Source organism: Salmo trutta, unplaced genomic scaffold (assembly GCF_901001165.1).
Source record: "Salmo trutta unplaced genomic scaffold, fSalTru1.1, whole genome shotgun sequence".
In the NCBI taxonomy this organism is placed as follows: domain Eukaryota; kingdom Metazoa; phylum Chordata; class Actinopteri; order Salmoniformes; family Salmonidae; genus Salmo; species Salmo trutta.
The window spans coordinates 4,845,338-4,852,043 of record NW_021822941.1 but is presented as its reverse complement, the minus strand read 5'-3'; the positions used below and the strand labels follow the sequence as shown (position 1 = coordinate 4,852,043).

Below are 6,706 nucleotides of genomic sequence, written 5' to 3'. Positions count from 1 at the left end.
TTGTACTTAGTAACGTTGTGGAGTAGCGCTGTTTGATTGTTTCTGTTCTTCTCTCCGTCTCTGTAACTTCCGGGTTTGCTGGAATAAGGACGCGAGCTTCTTCTTCTATGGTATAATTACGTTTGCAACAATTATATGTGCATTCCGCCACCTACTGTTCAGGTGGATAACATGTCTCCAAAAAGGATAAACATTTTATCATATGTAATACCCTTGTTTGAACCAGGTATTGAGTTTATTTGTTATAATTAATTGGTTATATATTTAAAAGATAATTGAATTGCTCCTAACCTGTAATGTTGTTAATGCATTATGCTTTTGAAGAAATATTTATTTAATGTATAAGTGAATAGTTTGTTTTACTTTGAATTGTAAGTTTTGACCAATAAGGTCGCTCGTTAAGTTGTGGCCAATGGGAGTTGACCTGGTTAACGGGAGACACTGGGAAAAAAAGAGAGGAAAAAGACGTTGATGAAAAGGATGGACGTCTTTACCTTAGGACGGTTGGTAAATTAATTATAAAAGAAGACGACAGAACTAGAACAAAACCCATACCTACTAGGATATGAAGGGAAATACATGTTTTATTTTATAAAAGAGTTGTTATAATTTTGTTAAAACTCAGTAAAGACTGAAGCTACCGTCTCGTCGTGGAGGTATTTGTCAGCATTGAGGTTAGCCTAGCATCGTGTGACACTGGGAGATAATTGCTTGGAAAGCTTAACGAATTCGTGTTACCATGGGATATCGGTTAGGGCTAAGGAGTACTGTCTGCATGGGTAGCTGTGCTTGTCTTGGACTTTGTGAGGAAACCTGAACGGAATTGCCATACTTCGCTGAGGGAATATCTACCAAGCAGTGAGTAACCACCACGTGAGGTGCTTCAGGATATTATTGGGTGTCATCATTTTTTGAGCTCCAACGCGCGCCAATGGTTTATTTAAGCGAACTTGAAATAATTTGGACTCATTGGGGTTTATTATTTTCTATTTCTTTTGTTGTGTCTGAAAATGTATTTGTGTTTGACAATGTTCTAATACACATATGGAACGTTATGTATATTGAGTTGGTGGAGTCATTGATTGTCTCAATTTAATTTAATGCATGGGATGGTCTATCCTGATTCAATAACAAAAACCTAGAATCATTTATTCTGAAGTTAATACCCTATTGTCATAACCCTAGATAGTTTACAATAGGAATTTTTATTGGAGATGTCCTTCTCACCTAACATCCCATGCTGCTGAGATACTCTGCATAAGTTAATATTGTGAGAGTCATATTCGAGCCTGGTGAGAGGGTTACACATATAAATAAAATAACAAACTCCATTCAAAGTATCATGTTAATTAAAGTAAATCAGCCTGCTTTTCTATTTTAATCAGGTCCCTACACAGGCTCAGAGGGATCCTGTGATGGAGGGACATTTCCTGGTGACAGTCGTCCTTGAAGTGCTTCTGCCGTAAGTCTTGGAGGCCCATAAACTTCTCTGCTGCAGTTATAATAATGTACAGTAAAATAAATAACTGTGGCTGTAAATGCTACAAAATCCACCTTCTCCACAATAAGTGCATCCAGATCACTTGATTGACGTGTAACATTTACAACTGGTTGTGGTACATCCACCTCCATATCTTCTTCAGAACTGTGGCCTCTTTTACATTTACATTTACATTTAAGTCATTTAGCAGACGCTCTTATCCAGAGCGACTTACAAATTGGTGGATTCACCTTATGATATCCAGTGGAACAGCCACTTTACAATAGTACATCTTCCCTTCAACTCTATTCACCACCTCCACATAGGAGACTTGCTGTACAGCCCTGATCCTTGACTCCTCAACCTCTTTCACCCTAACAGGGCATTCTGGGAATTCAGAAATATGATCCCAACCACAGTTACAACATTTTACATTCACAGACTCTTCTAGAACATATTCCGTCAATCTGAAAACACTTATATATCCCAACTTTACATAGGGTGGTAAATACTAAGCAAACACCAATAATACAGACAAACTCTGCTCCTTTCCCCCCATTCTCCATAGGGTCAATATTACAGATGAACAGCTATATTCTCCATAGGGTCAATATTACAGATAAACAGCTACATTCTCCATAGGGTCAATATTACAGATAAACAGCTACATTCTCCATAGGGGTCAATAATACAGATAAACAGCTACATTCTCCATAGGGGTCAATAATACAGATAAACAGCTACATTCTCCATAGGGGTCAATAATACAGATAAACAGCTACATTCTCCATAGGGTCAATAATACAGATAAACAGCTACATTCTCCATAGGGTCAATAATACAGATAAACAGCTACATTCTCCATAGGGTCAATAATACAGATAAACAGCTACATTCTCCATAGGGGTCAATAATACAGATAAACAGCTACATTCTCCATAGGGGTCAATAATACAGATAAACAGCTACATTCTCCATAGGGTCAATAATACAGATAAACTCTGCTCCTTTTCCCCATTATCCATACGGGTCAAGAGATGTGCATTAATAACCTCTTGAGCATATCATCCCGTTAGCGGGATCATTTTCCAGCGAAAACTCCTAGCGACATTAGCATAACGAAATTCAATATATATATTTTTTTCAAATATAGGACTGTCTCATATTGTTTTATAGATACACCTCTCTTGAATCGACCCTCGTCCGATTTCAAAAAGGTTTTACAGGAAAAGCACAATATTAGATTATGTTAGAGGAGTACATGGTAAAAGTAGCATCATATGAATTTTCCGACCAAGCACACGCATCACATATAACCAAAAAACAGCTAAATGCAGCACTAACCTTTTACAAACTTCATCAGATGACACACCTAGGACATCATGTTACACACAGCATGCAATTTTTTGTTCAATAAAGGTCATATTTCTATATAAAAACAGCATTTTACATCGGCATCTGACGTTGACTAACTATTTTCCAATAAAATGCGTCCCGGGAAACAGTGCTACAATTTTATAAATTACTATTCGAAAACAATTTTTTTTTTATATTGTCAATCTAAGATTTATAGATGAATATCTCTTGAAAACACCCGTCATAACAGATTTTAAATTAACTTTACAGGGTAATCACACTTTGAGATAAAAGGGGATGCGATACCCAGAAAATGAGCTAGAAAGCCTAGCTCGTCGCCATCTTGGAAAAATCGCACATCACATCTGATCTTGTATAATATTGCCAATAATCCCTCACCTTTAGTTGTCTTCATCAGAAAGCACTTCCCGGTATCCCAGGTCCACGACAAATGTATTTTCGGTCGAAAAAGTCCATCCTTTATGTTCCATTAGCTTGCTGTTGTTAGCGCGTCCTAAGGCTGTAATCAAATGTTGATACGGGCGCGGGACCTGCCTAACGAAAAATGACTTTTTTGACTGCTGTAGGTTCGTTCAAACATGTCAAACGTTGTATAACATTAATCTTCAGGGCCTGTTTCAACAAGAGAGCCAATCAGATTTGAGTGGGACGATTTCATTGTGTTTCAAAAGGTTTCCAAAGGTGGGGGCAGACACGGCCGCCGACGTCACAATGCTGATGGCCCTACTACTGTGACCAATTGCCACATCGTCTCCTTCACTGAGTTTCGACCGCAGAAGCCTCAAAACACTTTGTAAAGACTGGGGACATCTAGTGGAAGCACTGGAAAGTGCTCAATTATCATTTTTTCACGTTGTAAATTATAGGGAAGGCTGTGAAGTCGAGTCCACAATTCAGAATCCCACTTCCTGGTTCAATCGGTCTCGGGGTTTTGACTGCCATACGAGTTCTGTTATACTCACAGACACCATTCAAACAGTTTCAGAAACTTTAGGGTGTTTTCTATCCATATAAAATAAGTATATGCATGTCCTAGCTTCTGAGTTTGATTAGTAGGCCGTTGAAAATGGGAACAAATTTTTTCCAAAATGCGCTGTGGCGCCCCCATTGGTAGGGTACTCGCAAGAGGTTTTAACTACTCCTGGAATTTTATGTCTAAGATATTGATCATCAATGTCCAATGGGACGCCAGAGAAACACCTTTTACTGGTGGCTGCTCCGAATATCAAACTGTTCACTTCATGTGTCCATAAATTCACGAGCCACAATGCATGTTCCCTTTGGCTTTTTATATACACACCATATCAACACCATACCACTCCTGGTTACTATGACTACACCATATCAACACCATACCACTCCTGGTTACTATGACTACACCATATCAACACCATACCACTCCTGGTTACTATGACTACACCATATCAACACCATACCACTCCTGGTTACTATGACTACACCATACCACTCCTGGTTACTATGACTACACCATATCAACACCATACCACTCCTGGTTACTATGACTGCATCCACAATTCCCAACACCTTCTTCACCATCCTCCTGACTTCAACAGGGTTTCCCAACTAAACATCCATATCCAACGAAGAATGTTCTCCAACAAGCAACGATTCATCAGACTCATTTTACACAAAATGTTAGTCCTTTTTGTTCCATTCATGGACTTCACTATTGTCCACTCATCTTTCTCGCTAACTGTACTCGACGTGCTTTCAACTTCAAACGACATTTCTGCTTCTGTCATCGCACGGTCCTCCTCTCCCTTTTCCACACCAAGGACCAGAGCTACCACAGTCAGGCTGGCTTTGTAGTGCCTGTCCAGAATTGCGCGTTCATGTGAATGGCTGTATTGGAAGACACCATGTTAGTAGTGATGGGTTTATACAAATGTTTTATATTGTGCTATATAGTATTATGATAAACTGATTGCAAAGGTTCTATTAAGATAATTCATGATATGTTTAGCTGAGTGGAAAATGTAGTCTCATGTTTGTAATGGCTTAATTCATGAGTTTTGTATGTTCTGTTGGGAAGGGGCTTCCCCTACAAAAGGGAAAGGGGGATACCTAGTCAGTACAACTGAATGCATTCAACTGAAATGTGTCTTCTGCATTTAACCCCTCTGAATCAGAGAGGTGCGGAGCCCCTTCGGCGCCCGGGGAACAGTGGGGAGCCTCTCAGTTCAAGGGGGAACCTTTTTCATTGAGCTGTTGATGGGGAAGCACTGTTTAGCTGTCCCCATAATGTATACTTTAGTGGCAGTACAGTTTTCTTTCTGAATCACTATGTAAATAAACATCCTGCACTGAAGTGTGTTTGAGGCTCCACCATAGTTTTATTAGGTAGTTTCAGTTTAATACAGGCTGAAGTTTCAGTAAAGGTTGTCCAGTTTAGCCTTCTGACCTACTCTACACCACACACCACATATTAGCTTAGCTTGAATTACTCTGCCAACACATTGTTCAGGACATATTTTAAAGTTGAGGTAGGCTGTATGATTACACCAGTAATAGTTGTATTACTTGTGAGGCACAGCTGAGTGAGCATACATTTAAATAATTCGCTTTTTATTTTTATTTTACAGGGCTGATGGTGCCTGCATCTGATGGTCAGTCTCAGCAGACGAAGAGAGCAGCAGACTGAGGGTCCACCTCTCAACATCCCTCCTCTGTTCCTTTCCTCCACAGACACTGACCATAAAGACACAGTCTTCCATCTGATGGTCAGTCTCAGCAGACGGAGAGAGCAGCAGACTGAGGGTCCACCTCTCAACATCCCTCCTCTGTTCCTTTCCTCCACAGACACTGACCATAAAGACACAGTCTTCCATCTGATGGTCAGTCTCAGCGGACAGAGAGAGCAGCAGACTGAGGGTCCACCTCTCAACATCCCTCCTCTGTTCCTTTCCTCCACAGACACTGACCATAAAGACACAGTCTTCCATCTGATGGAGAAACTCCAGACGCACCACATTATTTCTGCTTCATGCACAAATTCATGTTACTCCTATGAACAGAGAAAGTGAAATATTCCTCCATATTAAAAATAACCAAGCCGCTAATAACAACACAAGCCTATAGAGACACTTTCCTGCTCATTGTAGTAGCGCTGCGGGGAAATAGGAAGAACGCTCATTTTATGGCTTCTAAAACTGTTGACTGAGTAGGTTTTTATTAACCTTTATTTAACTAGGCAAGTCAGATAAGAACAAAATCTTATTTTCAATGACAGCCTAAGAACAGTGGGCTAACTGCCTTGTTCAGGGGCAGAACAACAGATTTTTACCTTGTCAGCTCAGGGATTTGATCTTGCAACCTTTACAGTTACTAGTCCAATGCTTTAACCACTAGGCTACCTTGAACATGAACTTCCTCATAAAAACAGCAGCTATTTGCTGTATTGTTGACAGTTTCCCCTTGTCTTGGTTTTAAACCTTTGTTTTATGCCGTTACGGTAATCTGAGCCATCCCATTGGCCAGCGGTGAAACTATAGTGCACTTGATTTGCTCTCTGGTCCAACAGGGAGGCAGTTTGTACATTCAGACACATGAAATGCTTCAAAATGGCAACAGTATGGACAGCAGGGCAGCTGAATCTGGTGCTCCTACCGGTCTCTACTCCAAACCTAACCATATCTGGTTAGTAGAGACCCTACTGAGTATTTCCATCCCACCTTAGCTGAGACAGGTAGAAAAGCTTTATCTCTACCAGCCAATCAGTATCCCATATACTGTGTATTACATTACAGTGAATGGAGAGGGTTGAGTAAGGAGTCATCAGTACTCTGTATTAAACACGTTGCCCAGCACAAGAGACACATTTAAGTTTTG

General features: G+C 40.1%; 1 long non-coding RNA gene across 1 annotated transcript; it reads left to right on the top strand.

Annotated features, from left to right (window-relative positions):
• Window positions 1–612: 612 nt before the first annotated feature.
• LOC115187430 (uncharacterized) lies at window positions 613–5,501 on the top strand. Its single transcript, XR_003876072.1, has 3 exons — window positions 613–858; window positions 1,386–1,462; window positions 5,461–5,501. It is a non-coding gene; the product is annotated as an uncharacterized LOC115187430 (long non-coding RNA).
• Window positions 5,502–6,706: the final 1,205 nt, after the last annotated feature.